Here is an 11,652-nt window from a genome sequence, read left to right as displayed (position 1 = left end):
TTATCTTTGGGATGGAGTGTTCTATATGCGTCTATCAAGCACAGTTGTTCTAGGGTCTCATTTAAATCTCTTATATCCTTATTTAATTTCTGTTTAGAGGATCTGTCCAGCTCTGTAAGAGGAGTGTTAAGGTCACCTGTTATTATGGTATTATCAGATATCATATTGCTCAGACTGAGTAAGGTCTGTTTCAAGAATCTGGGAGCATTTAAATTGGGTGCATAGATATTTAGAATTGAAATGTCTTCTTGTTGTATTTTTCCCTTGACCAATATAAAGTGACCATCTTTGTCTTTTTTGACTTTAGTTGCTTTAAATACACATGTATCTGAAAATAAGATTGCAACTCCTCTTTTCTTCTGAATTCCATTTGCCTGAAAAATTGTCTTCCAACCGTTGACTCGGAGCTTTAATTTGTCTTTTGAAGCCAGGTGTGTTTCTTGCCGACAGCAAATGGATGGCTTTTGTTTTTTAATGCAGTCAACCAATCTATGTCTCTTCAGTGGGGAATTCAAGCCATTAACATTTATTGAGATAATTGATAAGTGTGGTAGTATTCTATTCGTCTTATTTTGTGAGAGTCCATTGCTTAGTTTTATCTTTTGCATCAGTGTGGATGTTAGGTTCTGTCCTTTAATTTCTGAGTTCTTACTTTACTGATGATCCATTGTGGTGGTCAGTGTGCAGAACAGGTTGAAGTATTTCCTGTAGAGCTGGTCTTGTTGTGGTGAATTTCCTCAATGTTTTTATATCCGTAAATGATTTGATTTCTCCATCAATTTTTAAGCTTAGCTTAGCAGGGTACAGAATTCTGGGCTGGAAATTGTTCTGTTTAAGTAGATTAAAAATAGATGACCATTGTCTTCTTGCTTGGAAAGTTTCATTAGAGAAGTCTGTGGTCACTCTGATGGATTTGCCCCTGTAGGTCAACTGGCACTTACTCCTGGCAGCTTGCAGAATCTTTTCTTTTGTCTTGACTTTGGACAGGTTCATCACAATGTGTCTTGGAGAAGCTCGGTTAGAGTTGATGTGACCTGGGGTCCGATAGCCCTCTGAAAGCAGTGTGTCAGAATATTTGGTGATATTTGGGAAATTTTCTTTTCTAATATTCTCTAGTATGGCTTCCATTCCTCTGGGGCATTCTTCTTCCCCTTCTGGAATTCCTATAACTTGTATGTTGGAACGCTTCATAAAGTCCCATAATTCTGACAGTGAACGTTCTGCTTTCTCTCTCTTCTTTTCTGCCTCTTTTACTGTCTGAGTTATCTCAAAAACTTTGTCTTCTACCTCTGAAATTCTTTGTTCTGCATGGTCTAACCTGTTGCTGATACTTTCCATTGCATCTTTAAGTTCCCTAATTGACTGTTTCAGTTCCTTCATCTCTGCTATATCCTTTTTATATTCTTCATATCGTTCATATCTGATTTGATTCTGTTTTTGGATTTCCTTTTGGTTATTTTCCACTTTATTAGCAGTTTCCTTCATTGTTTCCATCATTTCTTTCATTGTTTTCAACATGTGTATTCTAAATTCCCTTTCTGTCATACCTAACATTTCTTTATAGGTGGAATCCTCTGGAGTAGCTATCTCATGGTCCCTTGGCGGGGTTGTTCTGGACTGGTTCTTCATGTTGCCTGGAGTTTTCTGCTGATTCTTCCTCATGAGTGATTTCTTTTATCTGTTTCCTTGCGCTAATTTTCCTTTCACTTCTTCTTGCTCTTTAAGTTCTCGTGCCTGTGGACTAAGGGTTACAGGACCAGAAGGGTGAGAAGGTTGAAGAGCAAAAAAGGGATGAAAGAAAGGAGGACCGAGTGATAAGAAAAAAAAAAAAAGAAAAATAGAGAAAGGAGACAGGGTGGGTAAAAGGAATATTGACAAAAAGAAGAGAGGCACAGAAAGAGGGAGACAGAGCAATATAGGTGTACAGTAGGGTACTTTGATACAACCTTAAAAAAAAAACCACCTTCTGGGGGTGCCCAGTTGGGTGATTCCCTTGAGGTCAGCAGCTCTTTGCTAACCTCATCAGACACAGTACCCCACCTCCACCAAGTAGAGAGGAAAGACAAAAATGCTATAAATCAAACCAAAACAAGCAAACAGAAAACTTTACGGGATAAAATTGGCTGGAAAAACCAAATAATAGCGGTAGAAACACTAACAAAAATGAAGTTCTAATTATTAAAATAGGCAGCAATGGCAAATTATAATTAAACTAGAAAAATTGAGAAAGAAAAAGGATCTGTATGGAAAAGGTTGAACTTAAAAAACAAAAGAACAATCAACATCATCAAAATAAACAAAAGAACAACCAAACCAAAAAAAAAAAAAACACAACCAAAAACAAAGCAGTATGTATATGTCATTGAATATTGTCTGGGCAACATGTGGTCTTCTGGGGTATGAGATGTTAATCACAGTTCTGATACGACTGGAGGCTGCTAGTTTCTCAAACCCCAGCAGGTAGACACCCTAAATCTCTCTTCAGCCCCCTTAAATGGCACTTTGAACTTGTTCACTTGCTGAGCAGAAGCTTTCCCAGGGAAGTGCTTGTCACTGGAATCACTGCTGAAGTGGCTATCCACTTACCCTGTGTGCCAAAACTGGTCTCCCTCTGCCCCCGAGGGTTAGGGCTGCAAGGCGGCTCAGACCCCGCCCTTAGGCTACTTGGTCGCTGGGTTACCAGCTCCCACCCAATTCTAGCTCTGTGACCCTGAGGGCGGAGCTTGCTGGGGCAGATGGCTCACAATGTCTGCCTGTGACCCAGAGCCAAACACTATTAGCTCCGTCTGGCTCAGCGGCTCAGACTGGGGCCCCAGACAAAGGCCAAAGTTCTCCGCACTCCCGCTCAGGCTCTCCCCAAGGCAGTTCAGCTGAGTGCCAAGTCCAAAGACACCAAAACAGTTCACAGGTAAGGTCTTTCTGGTTTGCAGTCTCGCTGCTACTGAACTTACAGTTGCAGGCGGGTTTAGACCCATTGAACACACACGACCACTTGCCGGTTTTCCACTGTTTTAGTCCTCCTCTTGGGGTCCAGAAGTCTCTTGCTGACTCCCTGTATCCTCTCAGTGGTGATGATAAGCAGATCCCACCAGCCAGAGATGCCTGGAGTCCTATCTCCCCAGACTCACGGTGCCCAGATGCAAGGAAGCTGTTACTCGGCTGCCATCTTGCTCCGCCTCTCGATAGGTCGGGAATAAATAACTTTTACAAGCAATGGTGTGTTAGTTGAAAGGGGAAATGATATCTACTTATCATCTGTTATCTACCCTCTATCCATCTGCCATTTATTATCCGTCTACTCTCCCATCCATCCATTCATCCATCCACCCATCCATTACCTAATTATCTATCATCTCTCCATCATCTGTCTTCTTAACATATACCACCTATCTATTTTAATATGAAAACAATAAGAGTTTGTTTGCCTCCTCAGAGAAAAGACCAGTAAATAGGGAAGAGTTGTGGGTCAGGAGCCAGAAGGAGGGTAGCTGGTGTGATGTTTTTATGATCGCATTTTATCTGAGTGAGAGAAAATATAATGTCTGGGGAGGTGCCTGTGGCTCAAAGGAGTAGTGTGCTGGCCCCATATGCCAGAGGTGGCGGGTTCAAGCCCAGCCCCGGACAAACACTGCAAAATAATAAAATAAAATAAATAATAATAAAAAAAGAAAGAAAATACAATGTCGGGATCTGTGGAGGAGTGGTCTTAGCAAAGAGCATGGCTGGGGCATCCTTTGTAGCAGGAAGAATGGCAGAGGCATGGGCAGAGCTGCAGGTGGGTGGGGAGAGGATCACCTACATTTTGCTAGCAAAAAAGGAAGTGAAGTAATCAGCTTAGGCTGTTTTGGGGCTGGGGGTGTGGGAGGTAAATGTATAAAGCATTTATTTGGGACAGTGGGCATGTACAAGTATACAAGAAGGAGAGAATACTTGCCGTCCAGGATCCAAGCTCTCTTAAGGTTAGTGATCACGAATTTCAAATAAAGCCAGTCAGCGTGCTGTTTTTCTCCAGCTACATTCAGCTGTTGAAGTGTGGGCACAGATGAGGGAGAGAGTTGGGAGGGGGGGTTGTCAAGCAACTCTGATAAAGCAAGAGCACAGGAGCCAAGGCTGTGACTAATCATGGGATTGAAGCTGCACAGGGAGGAAGTGAGTAGGCATGGGAAGGTAGGGAAATGAAAACCAATGGAGTCAAGGGACCATGCATTCCCTGGAGTTGGAGTTGAATATCAAAAGGAATCAGCTGGCAAAAAAGGAGGTGGTGGTCAAAAAGGAATACTGGAGGTTATGGGGTGTAGCTGTTGTAACGACAGTGTCGCATAACTATGAGAGTGATCAAGGTTCCCACAGGTTCCTATCAACTTGAAGCTGCCCTTTGGCACCAGCCAACGTGAGGTCACAGTACACTCTTCTCCCTCTGTCACATAAGTCAGGCAGTGTCAGAACTGGGCTGTTTGTCCACTCAACTTAAAACTATCTTACTTCTCCTCCCAGTAAGGACATGGATCTTATTTGTAGAACAATAGAATATATCACACTGATTAACCTTTACCTACACACTCAGGAGGGGTTGTAGCAAGGCAGCATGGTGTGCACCAAGGTATGAGGAGTTCTTTGAAGATACGGCCATTTTCTCCACTTTATGTCCTTCCTGCTTTCAGACTATGCCTTTACATACAGTTGGTACTCAATGGATGCTTACTCAAATGACTTATATGTGAGTCATTAGGAAAGTTTTGAGGTACACAAAAATCAAGAAGCATAATATCCACATGGGTGGAAACAAATGAAGCCTTCCCAGCAACACCAATAAGCCAAGCAAGTTGAAACTTGCACAGGTGAATCAGAAAAGACTCTGTCGACTGTGTTGCTTGGAAGTGAAATAATGGACCATAACACAGCCTGCCTCAAAATATTCATAGTGATGTATAGGAGTGAATGTTGAATGGAGACCCTTGTGGAGAGAACTCAGTCCCTGCTCTGAGATCTCCTCTCAAAGAGGAAGTGACTCTCATGGACAGAATTTTATGGATGGAGTTTAGAGGGTGTTTGTTCTCACTCCCTAAATCCTATGCAGGATAGCTGAAGTGTGCAAATAGCCTTCAAACCCTACATGTATTAAGGAGTCTCTCTTCTCAGAGAGATTCAGAGACATTCCTGCAAGCTTTCCTTTTCAGATACTTGTGGAGGAGACCTGAGACCCTGTTGGCACCTTGTAAACCACTGGATCATTGGGTGTTGGCAAGTGGCAGTGATAGTATGGTCCTGCTCTGCCCCCTCCCTGTTATACAAACATGCTCCCAGGCCACTCTCAGCAGAGTCCCCAAATCCTTCCAGGGGAACAGCCTGCCCAGCACCATCAGAACACTCTCTACGAAGTTTTTATTTGCTGCTTTATTGAGCTGATCTTCTAAGGAATACAATCCACTACAATCTGGGTGGTGAGGATCTGAGAAAATTGGAAGTGAGGGAAAAGTTCAGAAGTTGGCTGAGGGTGGGCAGCTGGAGAAGGACTCGGTCTGGGGTCCTCAAAGGAAGGCTGGTGTTAAGGCATTGAGTTTGGTCTGCAATTGGACAACCATTCTGGACGTTGCTAATCTGTGCAATGGCAATAATCACTCAGGGAGGTTTTGTGCGGAGAGCAGAGGAGATTGGCCACAGCCGTGTGCTTGCCAATGGGCTGCAGTCAGATATTTTCTTCAGGAGCCCCAGGCATCGCACAGCACAAGGAGGACTACGGGGGTGGGAGGGAGGGATGCTCTCTTGTCACCTATGAATCTCCTTTGGGATTACCACTTTCCCCATGAAGAGAAGGCTGCGGCTGCTATCCTCAAAAACCAGCAGGAGGAAGGGCCTGTTGAAATGGAGGGCAGGGAGGTAGTGCTTGTCGAGGAACTGGATGTCGTTGGGATCCCCTTCTGCTCCTTCCTCATGCACAGTCAGTTCCGCCCTGTGTTCCGCCTTAAAGGGGCCGAGGTTCACAGTGTTGATCTGAGCAGCAGTGGCCCCTTCCTCAGGAGGTGCTACACTGACCCTTGCTCTGAGCTCAGCCCAGGAGGCCCAGAATGAGACCTGGTTCTGTCTCTATTATAGGCATGACCTTGTGGATCCAGTCCCCTGGTGGGACTCAGTTTCCTCATCTTCAGGGGCTTGGGAGAACTCTGTCTCTCCCCACTGGGCTCCACACCCAAGGTTGGGTCCTTCCCCTACTCTGTGCCCCACCATAGGGGCAGCCTGGTCTTCAAGGAAGGGGCCCGTTGTCCTATACCCCTGATTCCTGAGACCTCTTGTGATGTATGGTGTGTACCATGTCCCCCAGCCTCCCAGAAAGAGGGTTTCCTTTTTATTCACTCTCTATTCCCAAGCCAGCCACTGAGTCCTGGAGTTCCCACCTCCAATGTACTACCTTTCCAACCTCACCTTCTGGTCCTGCTGTGGTCTACCACAATTGTCGCTCGCTAGCTGTCCTCCTGCACCCTTGTCCCTCAAGCTCCACAGTAATCCCCTTCCTAAAGCTCAGACCCACCTCCTAAACCCTGCTGTGGCCTCCTCCTCAGCTCAGGTATCACTGGCCTTCAGGTACCTCAGCCTGGCAGGCCAGGCCTTCTTGCAGCCAGCTGCACCCACCTTTCCTCCAACTTGCCTTTTCCCAATACTAGGCAATATTTCCAGGCTCTTTCTATTCCCTGGAAAGTCCAGGAGTGGTGCTAAAACCGCAGGACTCCATCTAGGGGGCCTCTTACTCTGTACCCCATCCTTGTGCAATTTAACCCCTGCTCTCACATCCTGGTGTAACCTCCTGCTGTGTCTGGATCCATCCCTGTATGACTCCCCTACACCATTCTTCTGTAACCACAAGGATATCCCCTACTCTAGGAGGGGCCGTTATTGCAGAAACATTCAGCTTTGAGACTTCCCACCACGCCTCTCTTCCGCCCATGGCAGGGCTGCTTGCTGAGTGGTGAGCTTGGGAAACCTGGGAAACAACACCCCCCACCCCCCCCAAATCCCCAAACCAGCATAATGCTAGGAGCAGCGCCTCAGGACACCCACAGGTGTTGTAATTCTCCATTTCCACCTCTGACTTCCCCAAACACAGTAACAGCATTGCAGGGGAGCCCTGGTGCATGGGGGATGAATAAGGAAGTGAGAAAACACATGCATTATTATAAACGACCTGACACCTGTGTGTTGTAACTTACGTGGGAGACTTTGATGGGCGTGATTTGCAGAGAAATTCCCGAGAGGCCTGCATGGTAACTGAACATATCTGAGATGCCTATTGTGGGCAAGAACTTGTCCAGTTGAATATTGCCAGATAGGAAGAATTTTGGAAAATACAACCTCTTCTTTCTACTCGGGGAATGAGAGGAGAAAACAGGGGTGAAATGGTGGCATCTAATAAACTGCCCCAGCCAGCAATTTCACTGCAGAGTAACGGAATAAAATTACTGTCAGCTGTGTTTAGCAAACGCCTGCAATAAACAGGTCTCTGCTGGGTACAGGGTAATTTCATTTCATCCTCATAGTAATCCTGGGGGCTGAGTGCTAAAAATATTCACTTTAAAAATGAGAAAATGGGCTCGGCACCTGTAGCACAAGTGGTTACAGCAGCAGTCATGTACAGTGGGGCTGGTGGGTTCGAACCCGATCCTGGCCAGCTAAACAACAATGACAACTGCAATAAAAAACAGACAGGTGTTGTGGCGGGTGACTGTAGTCCCAGCTACTAGGGAGGCTAAGGCAAGAGAATCACTTAAGCTCAAGAGTTTGAGGTTGCTACGGCACTCTACCAAGGGTGACATAATGAGATTCTGTCTCAAAAAAAAAAAAAAGAAAAAGAAAAGAAAAGAAAATGGAAGGTTAAAGAGATTAAGAAATTTTGCCCAAAGTCAAACCCAAAGCTCTTTCTCAAGCTGCGTTGCTGATTCTCAGACTGCTCCCTGCACCAGTTCCAGTGGCATGAGAGAGTCTCTTTGTCCCTCTGTCTGTCCTTGGTCCAACTCATAGCCTTATCCTGTTTCCTTCTCTCCATAGGCTCAGCCTTGAGGCCAGGAAGGTCCCAGGGCAGGACTGAGTGCCACTTGCACCTGTGTTTACCTTTTCACATCTTACATGTAAGGGGACATGATCTCACTTACATCTGGACTCTGCAAAGGTGAACTCACAGAAGCAGAGAGTAGAAGGGCAGATGCTGCAGGTTGGGTGGAGAATGAACAGATGTTTGTCAATAGGTATAAAGTTTAGTGACACAGGATGAAAACATTCAGATGTTCAGTGCATGGCATGGTGACTGTATTAATACTGCATCGTATGCCCGGTCTTTGCTAAGAGAGTAGATCTTAAGTGTTCTCACCAGACACACAAAAATATGGTACCTATGTGAGGTGAAGGGTATGGAAATGACTGTGGTAAGCATTCCCAGTGTGTATGTACACTGAAGCATCACCTTGCAGACCTTAAACATATACAATGTTTGTCAGTTATGCCTCATAAAAGGTGGAAAAAGCAAAAATTAAGAAACAAAAGCAACCGAAAGTACCCATGGGGACAATCCCCTCATGGCAGCCTGACCATGACTTTGTCCACAGCCTTGGGGATGACTGAGATGGAGAAAGTCTCTTCCCAACTTTAGTCCCCCAACTGTTTTAGCCCCAACCTTTCTTCCCTCCTTCTACTGCAGGCTTCTCAACCTGTGGGTTGCAACCCACAGGAACTGTATTAAAGGGCCGCGGCAGTAGGAAGGTTGAGAACCACTGCTCTACTGTGATGCACTTCCCCAGCCCAGTGGAGGTTCCTGATAGCAATGGGAAGAGAGCTGAGGCCCTCAGTCCCCGCCAGGGGAAGGGCAACTCTGGGCATGAGAAAGTTCTGCCAGGATGAGCTCAACTCTCAGGTCAATGTGGCTTGCTGATGTCCACTCAGGCCTTCAGGGACAATGCACACTCAGAGCTGAGCAGAGTGCATGCATGGATTCACGGTCTAGAACAGGAGTGAGTTTGCCCCCCAGGGGATATCTGGCCATGACTGGGGATGATTTTGGTTATCACAATGTGTGTGGGTTGCTACTGGCATCCAGTAGGTAGAGCATCCAGGGACACTGCTAAATGTCCTATTAAGCACGGAACAACCCATAACATGCTGAGGGTTAAGAAACCCTGGTTTAGAAGACAGGGGCCAGGCCTGAGGCCAGAATGATGCACGTAGGAAAGTACTTGGGACACCACACATAGGTCACCACTTGGTGATCTGTAATGAAGGAGGATCTGTAATATCTACTGGGAAGCCCTGGGATTTTCCTGGGGGTTAGGTCAGGGTTTCCCAGTCCTTAAAGTGCACACAAATCACCAGGTATCTTGTAAAAATGCAGATTCTGATTCAGTAGGTGTGGGATGGGGCCTGTGATCCTCTATTTCTGACAAACTCCCAGATGAGGCCAGTGATGCTGGCCATAGACCACACTTTGAGTAGCAAATACCTCAAATACTTGAATAAAGTGAGCACGCTCATCACAGAGTGTGGTAAAGAGGAGATCAAGCCTCCCTGCTAAGTAACCGGTAAAGAGGTCAGTTAACTCCCCCCGAGTTAATGACCATTCATACTGAATGCAGTTCATGGACTGAGAAGACAGATCATTGGTAATTGGCCAACTGTGGGTTCCACAGCACTATGCTTTGGTGATAGGTCTTATGTTAAAGCATGTGCCATGTTCAGATGTTTGGCAAATGCTGATCAAAGCTAAGCTAAACACTGTTGCATTCTTTACAACTTCTCAGGACTCTGAAATGCTAAGGTCAACTGTAAATTTCTCAGAGGGAGCTATGGTATGATGACATGGTGATGGCAATGGTTTTGTTGTGTCATTCTCCTGCTCCCCTCTCTTGGAGGAGGAATGGCTAAGCTCTGTTGGACAATTAGTGCATGGCCCAGTCTCCCCCTCATGCCATGGGCCCAAAGACCAGAAGGGCCTCAGCCTCCCAGTGGCAGAGGCTGCAGAGGTGGTTGTGGAGAGGGTCTCACTGCACACTAGGGCAGGGATGGCTGGGATTGGTTACCTTAGCGGGAAGGGTTGAGTCCATATGTCAAAACCCTCCTTCATCAATGCCTCTTCTGCCTCCCTGACCTTGCCTTTGTCTGGAAGAATGAAGATGGCAGTGGCGTTGCACCTGTAGGGCAACCGGAGAACAATGCTGTGCAGATGGACGAAACGCTGCACCTGGAACCTGCCCAGACCCTGCATCATGGGCACCTGGATCGTGAGTTTGTTGTTCACGGAGAAGGGCCTGTTCTCAGTGAGCTCTGGGTTGAAGCCATGTTTCCATTTCCCTGGTAAGAGTGGGGGCAAGCATTAGAGGAGGCCACCAGTTTTCATGGTGCAGGACACCAGATGTTGGGAGAGATCTTGGAGGGGTTGCTGTGTGCCAGGCACAGTTCTTGTGGTGACAGTACAGCCAGGCATGAGCCATCCCGCCCACATGGAGCATGTATACTCGGGGAAAAGCACTAAAAAGATAAACTAGAAAAAAAGGTGTTAGATCGTAACATGTGCTAAAGAGAAAAATGAATCAAGGGGAGATAAATGATAAATGTCAGGGAAGGAGTTATATAAATGTATATAAAGTCTACCTGAGAAGGGGATAAGGAGTAAATACTTAACAGGGTGAGGGGTGAGCCAAGGTATAGCTGGGGGAAGAATATCCCAGAGAGATGGAGGGTGCAAAGGCCCAGTGGCAGGAGTGGGTCTGGCCTGTTCAAAGGACATGGGGAAGCCTGTGTAGTTGGTGAAGGGAAAGCGAGGGAGAGGGTTATAGGAGGTGAGTCAAGAAAGGACACAGGGCCCATGAATGTCCTCATATGTAAACTGGGATGATGACATCTACCTAATTGATATCTGTGAGTCTTCAATGAGATGTTCCACGTAAAAATCCTAGTGCAAGGTCTGGTCTATGGCAGTTCCTTAGAAAGTGTTAGCTAATAATGTTCTTTTTACAGTGCTTCCTGCAGCTCCACAAAGTATCAGACCCTTGTACTATACTCTTCCCTGTAATCTGTTGGAGATGCCTGAAGGCAGTCTGTAAGCAAACTGTGCCCCCAGAGCTGGAGGAGTTCTGCCAGGGTGGGTTGAGAGCTCACAGCTCTCCTTTGAGGCCTGCTGCCTGCCTTTCCTTCCTGGAAGCTAAGGCTTCTTGGGTTAAGGAGTTCACCTCTGAGGGACCAATTGGTGAGCCTTGCAGAGACTGAGTTCCGATGGCCTAGGACAGGAGGTGCTGAGTTTCTGACAGTATATGGATTCCAGTGAAGGCAGGTATTACAATCCACAGCCTTGTGGGGATAGACAAGTGATCAGAAATTGCAATGCAGTGCATCCTCAGATTAAAAGAAGGATGTGGTACTGCTGGAACACAGAGAGAGACAAGAGTGTCTCCAGCACCTTGAAACCCTCCTGTACAAGTCTCTATGAGCAGCCCACACCTCTTGGGAGCTCCTGGCTCACATCTTCACTCACCATCTGGCCACTTCCATTCAAATGCCCAAGACGCATCTCAAACTCAGCATGTTCAAAACAAAGCAAAAAAAAACATTTTTTTTTCTCACCACCACTGATCTTGGGTGGTGTTGGGTAGAGTCGCCAGATAAAATATAGAATGCCCA

The sequence above is a fragment of the Nycticebus coucang genome, chromosome 9 (assembly GCF_027406575.1).
Source record: "Nycticebus coucang isolate mNycCou1 chromosome 9, mNycCou1.pri, whole genome shotgun sequence".
In the NCBI taxonomy this organism is placed as follows: Eukaryota; Metazoa; Chordata; class Mammalia; order Primates; family Lorisidae; genus Nycticebus; species Nycticebus coucang.
Note: the sequence above shows the minus strand (reverse complement) of the source record.